The 15,191-nt window shown below is 45.8% G+C and overlaps 1 long non-coding RNA gene across 1 annotated transcript in view; it reads right to left on the reverse strand.

The window, feature by feature from the left end:
* LOC147730581 (uncharacterized) overlaps positions 1-12,968 on the reverse strand; it is a 75,128-nt gene extending 62,160 nt beyond the window's left edge. Inside the window, exons 1-2 of the long non-coding RNA XR_015308588.1 lie at positions 12,879-12,968; positions 12,094-12,159 (exon numbers count right to left, since the gene is read on the reverse strand). This is a non-coding gene — a long non-coding RNA (uncharacterized LOC147730581). The remainder of the gene's footprint in view (positions 1-12,093; positions 12,160-12,878) is intronic.
* Positions 12,969-15,191: the final 2,223 nt, after the last annotated feature.

Raw genomic sequence — 15,191 nt, forward strand, 5'->3', positions numbered from 1 at the left:
CCTACATTACCTTTGGGGCCCATATTTACTGGTGCTGTCTGTGCAACCAGTACCTTCATTTTTGTGTCTTTTACTCTTTTCTATTCCTGTTCCTGTTCTTCCCTTATTCTATTGTGGTGGTACTGTAACATCTGCAACATTTGTGAAGGACTATTGGCTTGCCAGGTACTCTCAACTTTCAACACTCAATTCCTGATGGAAGGTAAGGCGTTGTCCACCAATTTGGACACAAAAAGATGAGGGTATGCCTCACTGCTATGTGCGAGTCCACTATTTATAGAAAAACATTTCTCTAATCTGGTGTAATAATCACCCGTATCCTCGTCTGGCTTTTGTTTACAGGCAGAAATGGCACCCCAATCTTCCTTTTTAGTTGTCAGTAACAGAGGCAAGACCTGTATGAGGAGACTGGGCAGTTCTCTTACGCGCACACCTAAACCTTCACCTGGTTTTCTGTCTGTCTCTTCTTGTTCTAAGGCAGCCCACGTGATCTTCTTACCACCCACCTCCCAATCCTTTTCCTTTAATTTGTTGAATATGCCTGTCGGTAGAATTACTTTAAGGAGTATTATTATATCTGGATATGTAAAACTACCCATTTGGAGGATGTCTTTCAGTTCCCTATAAAATCCTCCGGGATCTTTTTCGTGAGAGGGCACCATCTTTTTCATTTCCATTATTTCTAACTTGGTTAGGGGAGTATAAACATGTACTCGTTGCAGTGTACCATCTGGCTGGGGTATGGGGTGAACTTCTCGTAGAGGATATTGGCCTATACCGTAAGGTTCATGATCTGATGAAGCTAAAGTAAGTTGCCGGAAACGGAGGCGCAGGTCCAGAATGGTGTTGATCAATTCCGGTCCCCGAGACCTCCATTTGTCTGACACTACTTCCTGTAACAATTTGTATAGCTTGTCTGGTCGGTGGGAGTTATTCTCATACAAGGTAGCCAGGGGTTGGACCATATAAATTCCTGGTAGTCGTTGTTCTGCTCGGGGAAGAGCCAAGAACATCTGCGCTACTATATCTGGGCCATATACTCGGTGCTGTGATATCCAACAGGTGGCAGACCGGGCCAATTCTTTTTCTTGCTGTGTAAGGGGAGGCTCATTGTCCATCCATTCATCTAGGGCTCTTTCCGTGGACTGAAAAAGATCTTCCGAAGAAGGATCTAATCTTTTAAAATTTTAGCGACATCCATGGGGTTCGCCACTTGGAGCCAGGACAATGTCGCGCTACACCCAGGAAATTCATTTTAGTGACAATTTTCCTAACCAATCTTTTAATTATTTTGTCGATCTGATGTCCCAGATCGTGTGCTCCTCGGTGTATCTGATCGCTAAGATCTATTAAATCCGAGTCTACGCTTCCATTGCCCGGGTCTAGTTCCCGGATCAGGCAATTTATGATGAACCGCAGGAGCAGTGCTCTGATGGGAACCTTTCTGTTCTTCATGACCTGGACCAGAGTATCCGGACCTTCACCTGTCCGGATGAATTCATAAACTCTATCCAAATGCTTCGTTATATCAGGGACCTTTTGGAGTTGACCCACGGCTAGTCTTAATCTTTCTGATATCGTGGCCATTGGGCCACTACCGGGTTCGGTGTCGTAAGGACACTCAAGAGGCGGGACATCGTCTTTATCCTCAGCCCCGTTCCCGGACACTCCTAAATCAGAGGTAGAACCACCGGCTACTAGTTCAGGAGCACGTGCAGGCGGGCGTGTTCTAGGCATGTTTACATAAGCGGGGGTTGGTTCGGACAGATAGGCAGGGAGGAAATTTTCGGGAGCAGTGGGAATCACTTTCACCGGGGGCTTGGGATGTTCTTTTACAATTTCTTCAGACAAAACAGGATAAATACCAGTAACAAGGGCATTTCTCTCTCTCTCCACCTGTTCAGCTAAAACTGTCTCACCTTCTACCTGTAATTGCTTTTCTTTAGCCTGTTCCGACATTCTCTTACTTTTCTCGACTTTCCCTTGTTCTTTCTGGGCCCTCCAATGCGCTTCCTTACACCATAACTCGATGGCTTCTGTCTGTGAGGGCCTCGCCTTTCTTTTCCATAACTCTTCCTCCACTCTCATAATGCATTCTACATCCCATGTACCTGTGGCAGGCCACCTATGCGCCATCTCTAATTTCTCGGTATAGTCTACCCACAGGTCTAAAAACAATATGGCACTCAACCCATGCTTGTTGTACATAAAATATCCAGGAGTGTCCCTAGGCGGGACTTTAACTGGTTTTTCTAACAGATTCTTTTTGGTGCCAATTGCACGTAATTTGGAAAACAGAGGCATTCTTAAACTCAACAAATTATGATTTAACGGAGACTTGGAATATAAAAACGAACACTTTATACACTAGAATATAGTGCAACCATACCGGTTTCACGAATGAAACACGTCTTTACCGTTTTCCAAAAATGGAACCCGTCTTTATACTATCTCAGTGGTACTCACCAAGAAGCAAAACTTGAGGACCTGGTCATCGGACTCTTGACGCTTGCGCAGGAATTCGGGGCTCCAAAGACCTCGGACTCGGCACTCTCACTAGTCAGGCTGTGGGTTGGGACGCTCCACAATCTTCTTCACCGCCTCGTGTGGATGATCAGTCGCAGTCTGTCTCCTCCTCGTCTCGAGGGAGTTAGCGGGAACACCCCGCTGTTGTGCACTTGAAGTCCGTCGAAAGTATGGAAGGGACAAGGACCCGACTTACATCGCCAGCGCGTAGGGAAGAGGGAGCGTGCCTGTTCAGGCGCCAATTAATGTGGTAAATAAAAAGCTAGTTATTTACGCCGTGTCGGAATTTCTATAATTACCCAAGAAAATGGTAATGCATAAAATGAGGAGCAGAGTCCGTGGTCTTCGAGTTGAAAGGGTTTTATTCCAGAACTCGAGTTAAGGGAGAGCTCCTTCACCAAGCGGGTTCAGGAGTAGTCTGCTTTACTTGAAACATAACAGCACTTTTATACAGTGTGAATACAATCAAAAGGAATTTCCCTTAGACTCGATTCCATCATTTCATGAATTAACCATACAGAAAAACATAGCATACTTGTTCTCGTTTGAAGAATAACCTGAATAGCATATAAACAAACATATTGCATCAGGGCGATTGTGGTGGCAAGTTAGACAGTTGCTGGTATCTGAGGACAGAGAATCGAGGCATTGTTACAGGGTCATTTCGGTCGGAAAGGTAAAGAGGACGAGGCATTGTGCGTTCTTTACTTCGTACACAAGGGTGGTGATGTCTCACAATGGTATGGGTGTCCAGCGGGGAAGAAGGAGAATGGGCTGTAGTAAACTATTCTTCTTCGTGGCTGTCTCGTGTGCTTGATTGTGTCTCCCCTTGGTTGTTTAACCCAACCCGTGGCTGTCCTCGCAAACTAGGAAATCATTGACGAGCGAGAGTCGCTCGTTCGGTGACAGAGTTTAGGGAAGGGGGGGTTTTCGAGTCACCCATCCGACCGACTCCGTTCTTGTCTAAGGGAAAATATCGAACGGGACGGAAACCCGTAGGTTACATGGTAGCTGGACATCATTCTTGGCATGTGTCAGCGTTACGAGAAAGAGAGCAGGCAAGAGGGGGTGCAACGGGGTTTGTGCTTGAAAATAGGAGAATCTGCTTGCCTGGTCGACGTTAGGATGATTAGGGTGCATGATGGGACACCAGAGGAAAAAAGGAGCTTTTTAGTCAAATTCCACAGTAATTCAGCACTACCCTTTGTATATTTGTGCCAAAGTGAGGAAAACATAATGGGGCCAACAGCATGTCTAGCATAGACTTCATGATTACGGGTCCCCAAAGGAGGAATCGGACAAGATTCCTCCAATGCGCAGTCCTGTGTACAATAACAACAACACCATTTCCGAAACTTACTAAATCCAGGCATCTCTAGACGTGAATACTGGTTCCAAACATCACAGGATAAAATCTAATATTCACAGCATACAACTTTACTTACACTCTGGCTTCGGCTTTTGAAAAAGTCGAACAATACCCAAAACCAAAATACAATTCACCACAGAAGTGGGTCACTCCCACTCTTACCTGACAGTTAATCTTCCATCGCACGGCAAGTGTCACAAAGGTCTCGATCTCCAAAAACTAGGAACCAGAACTGGGGCGTCAGTCGGGGCCGCAGTTAGGTAGCACACTGAAGGGAGGAATCACGCAATCCGAGACCTCAGGCCCACAAAGACAATTTTCAGCTGATGTAGTGGCGCGCCTCCCTTGGAATTCCATCACGGACTCCTCACGACCACCAGGCTCAATGACGACCACCGAAGACGCCCCACGTGGGCACCAAATTGTAGAACCAGCTTTTTGGAGACCCCTCCCCCACCAGGAGAGTCAACGCCAGCGGTGCAGGGGACACCTAGAATCTACGGGTTCTTCTTGCTTAAATCATACACAACCAAAGAGACCAAGACAACCAGCCGTGGAGGGAAGTAAGTTATTTATTAGCTCGAGCAAAGGACAGGCTCCAAGAATGGTACAAAGAGAATTCTACGGAGACTGCTGCTTCAATCCGCAGCGCACCTATACTTATAGCGCTAGCCACGCCCATTTGCACAATACATAGTTCCACATTTTGTTAAGTTCCTCATCTGACAAGTTCTTTGTCAGTCTTGTGGTGCAATCTTGGCCAGGGGACATCTGTCTCAGATTGTACATTGTACACAGCCTTGTGCTTCCTTGCTCAATTGTGTGGTCACAGGGTGCAGCCTTATGCTTCCTTGATCAGATGGTGTGGTCACGGGGCACAGCCTCGTGCCTCTTTGACCAGGCTGAGTTACCAACAATGGACAGGATGTGGCTAAGTCTCTGGCACAACTGGGGGGTGAGGCACACAGGCAGTTTCTCGGAATTGGCTCGACCACAAGGAGGAAGGAGGGTTGTGCAAGTTTCAACAGATACGTGGAAAGCAATTCTTCACCAGGTTCCCGAGAGCATGGCAACACAAAATGGAGTCCTGTGGGTCATTTTAAAATACAGTTCAACACAACACATCTGACAACGAACATCCCACCTCAGACAAAGCTGCTAGTTGTGCTGCATCTGTTGGCCTCTGGTACCTTCCAAACAACAACTGCCAGGAGTCTCACAGCTAGCCCAATCCAAGTTCCGCACAACTGTCTTGAATGCCTTCATCAGCTTGGTACCACACTACCTATCCTTCCCCCACATTACACAGGAACAGCTGGAGACCAAGCAGGGCATCAACGCCATCGTTGGCTTCCCGCACATGTCAGGGGGCAATTGACGGCACACATGTCAAACTTGTGCCCCTTGGCAACACTGCACACAATATCCGCAACCGACAGCACACATATTCCATCAATGTTCAGGCAATAGTGGACCACCGGGGAATCTCCACCAACGTCGACGCCAACCACCCAGGCAGAGTGCATGATTCCTACATCTTCCAACAGTCCATCATCAACTGGCGCTTCCAGGCTGGCACCTATGGAAATGCACTGCTCGTTGGCAAGTACCAATTGAACACACCACACACCTCAAGTCCAAAATCATGCAACTCACAACACTGGAAATGCACACGTCACAAACTCACATACAACATGCCAAACAACATGCCCACCCACCAGATACAACAGGACAAGTTACTGTTGTAATCAGGGCCAGCTAAGCATATTAGCCATCAACGGCATGGCACCTCAGCCAAACAATAGCAGATTATGGGAATAGGTGGGGACGAGGCATGTGCGAAGGAGGCAAGTGACCGATGACTGAGAATGTACACAATGCCAAGTGTGGCGTGGATGTGATGGCCAGACTGCAGTATGCAGACCACACACATATCCATGTTGACATACACCGCTGGTGTTTGGAGTGTAGTGGACAGTGGACGCAACCATGTGACCACAGCCAGTGGGGAAGATCCTGGAAATGTAGCTTGTTACGTCCCCCTCTGTAAGTGCGAGTGGAGTGGATTTGGCCAGCGTATGCAAGTCCATTGTGGGTGTGTGAATGATAATTGTGTGCCTATGGGCGTGGTTCATTACTGGAAATGTGCAAATGCATGTGTCTGTCGCTGTGTGGGTCTCCTTTGTGTGGTGTAGGTTGTCCCCGAGGGGAATTAGACACACACGCATGTGATCTCTTTCGTATTCCATGGGTTCCTACCCCACCTGCACCTGTTCGGCCACCTTTGGTATTCTGACACCTGGCATTGGAATGCCATGTGTGGCTCGGAGAGTAGTTGTGAGCCAGCCGTGCTGGCAGGTGCTTCCTGCTGTGTGGTCTGTGTATAGGCTGGGTTCTCCTTTATGTAGGTTGGCTGCCCTGGTCCTGGTGGTGGGTTGCCTGGGATGTCCATGAGCTGTTGTGGGGCTTCAGTGTTGAAGGTGTGGTGATCCTCTCCAGCATCACTGATAAGTTCTCTGGTCTGCTCTGCTGGAGGAGTTGTTTGTCCCTCTGCTATGTGAAGGGGAGATGCATGTTGACATTGTGTTGACATGTATGTTGGTGTATTATTCTTGTTTACATGCAGACTGTATGACTATGTACATTGTGACTGTTTGGGAGGTGCTGGATTTTGATGCGGGACAGTGGACATTTGGACTACATGACATATGTGAGGTTGTGTGCGTACATTTTCTGCTCACAGTTTCCTGCTCTTTTACAAGTGGCTGGCCTGTTTCAGCACATGAGCACAGCCAGCTGCGTCCTCTGTTCTACAGTGACGGGTCTGCACATTGTACCGCATTGTCGTCAATGTGGATGTGCTGTGATTGCTTTGTGTGTCTGCTGCAGTGTGCCACGGGGATCAGGGACATTATCCAAGGTCATTGTGGGTGTGCAGTGTGCTACACATCATTATGCATGTGTGCCATTGTGCCCATCTTCCCCCGGCTCCCAAGTCCCCGGTTGTTACTCACCCTGTTGATGTTTCATCAGGTCCTCCTGAGTTTTGTATGGACTCCGACCTCCTTGCACCGTCTCCACACTGATGACTGTGGCCCCCGTTTCCTCCAGCTCCTCCTGTGGTGCAGGACTCCCACCTCCTGTCTCCGTTGCTGCCTTCCTGTTGGCAGCAGGTTTGTGCTTGGTTTGACTTTTCACATCATGCCAGCGCCTCGTGGCCTCCTCCATTGCCCTCCTCGACACTGCAACTGCATTCATGTTGGTCTAATAGTGTGTCAGTTGATGGCAGTGTTCTGTCACCTCTGTGACGCTGATCTGGTTTTCCTGCGGACTGCAACCCGTTTTCCTCTGACTCTTCTCCTTGGCCTTCCCCGACCCCGTTGTTCCTTGCTGGTGGTCTGTGGGGCTTGTGGGGTTTGCGTTGGCCTCTGCATTCGATCCGGGTGCATCCATGGTGCTACGCAGTTTCTTTTTTCCCCCTTTTTCCCTTTGCTTTTATAGTGCATTTTTCTGCATGACGTGTGGTATTTGCAGGCCCGTGGCTGGTTTTCACTGGTTTTTGTATTCCAATTGGCCTCATGCAACTTTTGTGATCGTGTTTTGCATTTTTTTGGCATCGCAATGAATTTATCGCGGACATTTGATGTGTTATCATGAACCTATCGCATGGTACCGCCGGCTTGGGAATACCACATTACCAGGGTGTCATTTTTCCGCGATAGACTGCGAGGTGAAGAGTTGCGTTAAGCTAAATTTGCCGTGGTTATCACACGTTCTTGAGAATATCCCCCTTTGTTTTATCAGCATACTGAAAGCATCATGAAAGCACTGTCATCATTTTCATGAATATGATCACCGCCTTCCATGGTTTCATAGGCTGCTCACTATCCCCCCCCTCGCTGTTGTCGAGTGAGATTAGTATCTTTCTTTATGAAACACTTTTACAAATATCCCCGTGTTTTAAGTGCCTCCTCCACAGTCTGTTACAGTGTGCATTAGTGTGTGCAATAACGTTCAGTGTTGCACCAATTGAAGGCAATAGATCGCTTCTGCCACATTGTCAGTCATGAATGGAGGTTTTAACTAAAAAAAAAGCTTTTTAAAGATGAATCTTGAGCCTTACATGGAGACTGGGTTTGTACCTTTCAAGAGGGACCCACGGGTGCACGGACCTCTGCCTTTCCTTTCGTCCTTTTCAATGATGGATGCTAAAGTGCCACAGTACGGATGCTAAGAAATGATTAGTACTGACATATATTAATAAAATATCTGTACAATTCAGGGACTAATTACTGCTAAAATCATCTTTAAAAAAATTCTTAGTGCGCGAAAGGTCATAATCAAAACAGTGCCATATATCACTGGTCATGTGCAAAAGATGGCGCCCTTCCATAATTAGTTGGGGTTGGACACGCCCACGATGTGTCCAGCTGTGAAGGGCCCACTATCGGTTCTCAAATGCAATGCAGCCCTGTAAGTCGTAAAATTTGTACATGCATAAAAGAGTGTTCTTTTTTATTCTTTTTATTTTCATTGTTTGTATTATTATTCGCACTTACACTGAATAAAACAAGCATTGAAAAAGCTTTCAGACCTCATCTGTGAAATTTGGGCTCAAAACTAATGACTCTGACTATTTATTTTTTTGCCAGATAGCAGCTTTTACGTGCTTTTCAGCCAGCTTAAGTAGAACCATTTAAAAATGGCCACCATGTGTGAACTCACAGTAACCATCTGGGGAAAACATTGGAAACATATTAGATCTGCACCTGGTATTGCAGGCGAAAACTATTGACTTTGCCAATGCATATTGGATAATGAATGAATAATTGACCCGCTTCAGGAGCGAGGGACTGTGCTCTTCCTGAAACATGTAATTTTTTAAACAACATAGGCTGCGCCTGATTTGTCATGCTGACAAGAGGGAGAACGCCTTGGGTCAAGCATGGTGTCCGGTGTCAAGTTGCACACTGACAGACTAACAGACGCCCTGTCTCACCTTCCCTCTATCAGAATCTGCAGCCACTTGTGAGGAGACTCAGGTGTCATTTGTCAGCGCAAACCTGCCCAGAAGTTCTTAGAAACTAACAAGCTGGAGCCAGGTGACGCTGATATGTCTGTTGAAACTATGTCTTGTTTTGTTCAGTGAATAGTTAATGGCCAATCCCACATGGAGGAAGTGGTGCAGTCTGCAGATGCATCATGCTGAACTAGCCTCTGAAGTTCCAGTGAAAGAACCCCTAGTCCTTTTTCCTGGCTCAGCACAAGTTGCAGAGCATCCTCATAGGTGCCTGCAGCTTCCACTTTCCATGGATCAGTGCTTCTCCTGATACATGGTCTGTGAAGGCTAAACTTTGGAACAATGCCGTTAAACATGGCAGTTCATTAACATTTAAATGCATACCGTACAGTCAAACCCATGCTCTTAGCTCAATATATGATAAACTAGAGGCCTGTTAATCAGTGGCGACTTCGTCCTCTGCTAAGGCAGAGGAGCGTTACCCCATTGCTTTTTAGCAGTGAAATAAAGGGAAAATAAAATAATAATAACTTGCGTTATTATGATTTTCTTTCTCCTACTTCTGCAGCTTTGCATGAGGGGGTGGGGTCAGAGGAGGAGTGGTAGCACCCTCCTAAATGCACAATGACTGCTTTGCCTCTCAGGCCGACCAAACAGTCTTGCACACTTCGCATGCTCTCCATGCAGGCTGCATTACAGTCTGCACGGAGAACAAGCCCAGGCTCCCAGTCAGCGTCTGAGCACCAAAACACGTCAATCAGACCAACCACAAAGCTGCTACGGCAGCGTTGTGATTGGCTGATTGGGTTCCTGGGAGTGCTTCCTGTTAAGGCCAGTGAGGGAGGACTATGGAGGAGAGACGCGGCGAGGAAGAGGTGTGAAGGTATTTTTTTGTTATGTTTCAATACCTACTTCCCACGTGTCCCACCCCTCGCCCCTGCCCCCGTCCCCCTACCTCGGATCCCTACTGGCAACCACTGTCTCTGATACTACATTATTCAGTGCTCCAGGCCTCGTTTTTGAGGTGATTTGCTTCATGAAAATGATTGTGTACATGCAGCAGCATGAAAGAAACTTCATTCTGGTGCTCTCCTTCCTTGGGAAGCGTTTTAACCTCCAAGTTGAGTTGACAAGAGGTGAAGGATGACTTACACATGGGGGCATATTTATCATTTTTGACCCAATGCTGCACTGCTCAGGATTATGCAAGAAAAATCTGAACTGTGTTTTAGCATTCCCATGCGCAATGGATACTCTGTATTTATGATATGGTGCACTATGGTGCAGAGCTCTGAGATGAATCACAGTTTGTAACACAAATTTGCTGAGAATGGCACAAACTGCTGTAACAAACTACTACCTTAGTGACACAAAGTTCATTTGTATGTTGTACAACACCTTAAGCTGCCGCAAGTCAGTATTGCATTACGCAGGAGTGTATTGCTTAGGGGTAATGCTTGAAAAAGAACAGAGAGCAACACACTTTACACACCTAATATGCACCAATACAAAAAAGCATGGATGGAGCATTAGGAAACTAGGAGGGCAACAATCCTAATCCTGAAGACCTGAAAACATCCCAACTGCAAAGGAAGAAACCACATACTAATCAGTGAGGTTACTATGAATGAGCATTTATTATTTGTCACAAACAAAGTGCCATTAGGAGAGGAGGATGCTGTTGTACATGGCCCTTCATAGAGGAATTTACCCCATAAAATTGATCTTTTTCATCCTAGTCTCTGCTGACGCTCTCAGCATGACCTTAAGTATCAGGGCACCTTCCCTGTCTACTGTAGAGGGAAGGTGTGCACGCCTGCCTCACCCTTATTCAGCAGGAGGTGCGTACATGATGAGTTTAGGTACTATACCTCTGTGCGCCCTGTAACTAGGTACACCACATACCCTGGGAGGGTACCGCACTGGCAAGTAATGGGACATAGCGCTGAGTGTTCCACCAACCAGATATCCTGTCAACCATGTATCGGGCCTGCCATGGCTTCCCTTCCTAGGTTGGCATCACTTACGTCACAGCCAGCCCTGAGTGTCTCGTCCCATACTATGAGGGAGGACGGGCAGAGGGGTGTTGGTAGGATGAAGGCCGGGCGGGTACATCTGGATATTCCCTGTGAGTGCCTTACTTCACAAGCTAGGGAGAGGCACTGACACAGTGTCCTGAAACATAGGCTGGTCTGCTGCTGCAGACCAGGTATTTACAATGGCTCCCATAAGGGATCTACCAGTGTCCGGTTGGCCCAGACATGATGGTGTATGCCCATGTGCCCGGATTGTCATCACAGACCGGTGTGTGCACTGTGGCTTCTATTGTGAGTAACAAAAACACACAGATAGAATGAGGGTACCTGGGGAATTTAAAGACCAAGCACAATTACATACCGCTGAATACAACTACTGAAAACACAAAGTAACTGTGGGTCTAAATATGTTGCAATTTGTGAAAGTCTGACCACCAACCTACTTTTAACTAAAGCATAATCCTAAATAGTGAGTGATGCATCTCGGGTGTGAAAGTACCCATCAGATATCGTTCGTTGCCACCCTTGTAATCATATGGGACTTCTTACACCAAGGACGATATTACTGCATCTCACAGTGAAAGGGCGGATGCCCCAGTGTGACTAAGGGTCGATAAGAGTAAGATATCTGAAAAGCAGTGCGTGTAGAAAAAAGGAAGTGATAGTGAGACGTCTAAAATTGGAGAGTATAGAGGGAAAACAATTTATTAGATACCTCTCATACTTCCAAAACTAAAAACCAGTGCGGGAACATAGTAGTTTTCAACAAATAGCTACTATATAGTTTGAAAGGTCGACATGTTTTAGCAGTATGGGGACCTGGTGTCCACTGCTTTCTTCAGGATCAAAACGTCGCTACTGCGTGGGTGTCAATAAACCAAAAATCACCAGTGTGAGTGAAAAATCCATAAGTGTCACCTGGACGACTAGGATCTGTAGCTGTCCTCCAAATACCTGGAAAGGTGACGTCCACATGGAATAGGTTAGCGTATCAGACAGACACAATAACATATAATCAAAGACACATTGGTATTTGAAAAGAAGCATCTCTAGCAATAATGCACATATATAGCTCTTTCTTATACCTCCAGTATCCATGCAGGTGTACTGGAAGCCCATCACCAAGATTGTCGTCCACTCACCTTTTTTTGGTAAGACGTAGGTGCTGTGCCTCACCTGGCTGCGGCTCAGGTAGGTAGTGCACCGCTCTATTAAAAATAAACAGATGCAGGTCATAGATACATCGTATTAATACTTGCCACATTATCTGCAATGTTCAAAAAAGGGAGTATAGAAAACTAAGAATGTCCGGTGCGTGTATCACAGTTTGTGATATAAGTGTGCACGCTTCACTCATCTCAGCTAATAATTTTGGCACTAGGTATCTACCCAGTGTCACAAAATGCTCAGTGTTCCTTTCTGGGTATCAGCTTACAGTCTAGACTTCCCATGCTAATGATATTGCTTGGGAGTGCACTTTGTACGTGCATATTCTCTGATTGTACAGGTCTCATGAAAAACGGAGCGGATGACTGCTTAAGACCGTTATTATTCTCAAAGGTATTAAACTCATTATTATAAACCATGCAAGGCTAGCGACAATATGGGCTTCTCTCTTTTTTGGGTTAAGAAAGCATACACCATTACATAGGAAAGCACCTTGTTGTATAGAAAGAATGTCGTACCATTCACCTGTTACCCACTGTCTTTAAAACTTTGGTAACTCTTTGGGCTTAATACTCGATACATCCATACATAACCAGCGTGCAGCAAGGACATGAGCTGCTGCAAGAATGCAAATGAGGCTCGAATGCTTTCAAGGCAAGGGCATCCTTAATTCCCTACTATGCCGTTGCACGCTCTGATTTAAACTCGGACTAAATCTATTCTCAGTAGCTGCGTGCCAAAGTATATGCCGGGTCCCTACCTGCCCGTCGGTACTCCGGGCGTCCTTCTGGGCTGTCTCGGGGAGGTGCCGAGCGGGTAGATTCTCCCGGTAATAACACTTCCATGTTCACAGACGCGTGTGACATCACGGCATCACGTGATACGTTTAGAATGCTGGGAATTGTAGTTTTAACGCCCCCGTTCCACATCCACGGTTCCCTGTTTGATATAATATTCCTTATGAGGGATTGTGTATCAAATTAATACTCTTCTGGAATGTAGTGCAATTATATGCGCTTAAAAAATGGTCTGTTGTCAAATACATCCTTCCCAGCTGAAATCACTGGTTCCATTCATTTGAATTCAATTTGGTAGCTTTTAATTTCTCGCCACTCTGCACTTGCGTAGTATAAGCAGCATTTATCTACCTCCCTATTTTTAGGTATATTTAACACTTTAATCATGTGTTGTGTATTGCTACTGATTGAATGTCATCTAAGTTGTAAACTACATTTTAGATCTCGTTCCGTACAAACAGAAATGGTCCCAGTCAGTGATCTAATGACTCTTAGGTAGTGAAGATTGCTTCAATCAGGGAGAGCTATGCTTAAAAGGTGTTAATATTACATTTAGGAATCTTCCACCTGAGGTTGCAATATAGCTCATGCTTGGGCAGGAATGACATTGCCCCGTTCATCTGTAATGCGAGTTCGCAGGACCCGCTAGTGCCTGTTGTGCAAATCTAAGGCATTTCTTGGTCATGTTGCACCAAAGGTTGCAGTATAGCTCATGCTTAGGCAGGACCGAAATTATCACGTTCATCTGTAACACCGAGCTCACAGGACACGCTAGTGCCTGTTGTGCAAATCTAAGGCATTTCTTGGTCATGTTGTTTTATGCTTTCATTTCATCAAGAGTAGCAGGATTCCATAAGGATCCATGTTACTTTTGTTAATCATCAGCCGAAGGGTGCAATGTAGCTAATGATATTACAGAACCAACGTAGTACAGGTCATCTGTGGCACAAGAGTCACTTATCAAAAATACAAATTACAGCGACATCCAGGGTATGTCTTCATTGAGACCTTCTTTATCTGTATTCAGTTTGTATACCCATTTTTGTTCTTTCCTGAAAAGGTATTTACTTTCATCTGTAGTTTGTTCTGGAATCATAGGCTGTTCTATAACTGTCCATGTGAAATTGTATGGTTGTGCCCCACCATCAGGAAATGGTTGGTAAGGCGTGAAGCCTGTTTTTTACACCTAATGGTGCTTTTATGTTCTGAAATCCTGACCTTTATCTTCCTGGTGGTCATACCTACATACTTGAGCTGACACTGGCAAGTAATAAGATAAAAAGTTCTGACTATTGCAGTTCGTAAACCGCCTTTGCTGCCATGGACGGTTACTACCAATATCAATAGTAGTTGATTTTGATGTCTGAGGACAGGCTGCACAGTTACCACAAGGGTGGTGCCCTTCGACGGCTGGCATATTCCAAAGAGTCCCAACCACCGTGCTAGTTTCATTTTAGGTCTTGTGTGTTAAAGCTTGTCCTTGAGGTTGGGTCCTCTTTTGAATGCAAAGAGTGGTGGAGGAAGACCGTCAGAACCAGTGTTAAGGATGGTCATATGCTTCTTGATTATCTTTTGGATGTCATTCGATTGAGTGCTGTAGGTGTTCACACACATAATTCTCTGATCTTTTTCTTTTGGAGATGAAGGTTCTAGTAGGGCTTCGTGATTGTTATTAACTGCTCATTTAAGGGATCGCCGTACCAGCTGTTTAGGATACTTCCTATCGCGCAGTTGTCTCTCCAGAGCCCCAGCATGTTCGTAGAACGACTCGCGTGTAGAACAGTTCAGTTGAATCCTTAAAAACTGTCCATACATTAGGTTACCTTTTAAAGCCTTCGGGTGGCAGCTGTCGTAACATAAAAGAGAGTTACGCGCCATTGGCTTTTTGTATAATTCGGACCTCAAGCCTGTTGGAGTAGCGATTAACAGAAGATCTAAAAATGCTAATCATTGTTTGTGGTGTTCCACTGTAAAACAAAGGCAGTTGTTTCTGGTATTCAGCCACCGGTGAAACTCCAGAAGTCTGTCTGTCGTACCTCGCCACACAACCAAGATATCGTCGATATATCTTTTCCACATGCGTATAGACGCCAGGAAAGGGTTGGTTGATGTTGGTATGTGGTCTTGTTCAAACTTATGAACGTAGAGGTTCACCAAACTTGAGGCAAAAACGCTGGCCATGCTGGTCCCCGATATTTGTTGAAAAATAGTTTCCTAAAACCGGAAGAAGTTTTCTTTCATGGCCAGGCATGCCAGGTTCATTATCAGATGGACGG

Source organism: Lissotriton vulgaris, chromosome 2_1 (assembly GCF_964263255.1).
Source record: "Lissotriton vulgaris chromosome 2_1, aLisVul1.2, whole genome shotgun sequence".
Taxonomy (NCBI): Eukaryota; Metazoa; Chordata; class Amphibia; order Caudata; family Salamandridae; genus Lissotriton; species Lissotriton vulgaris.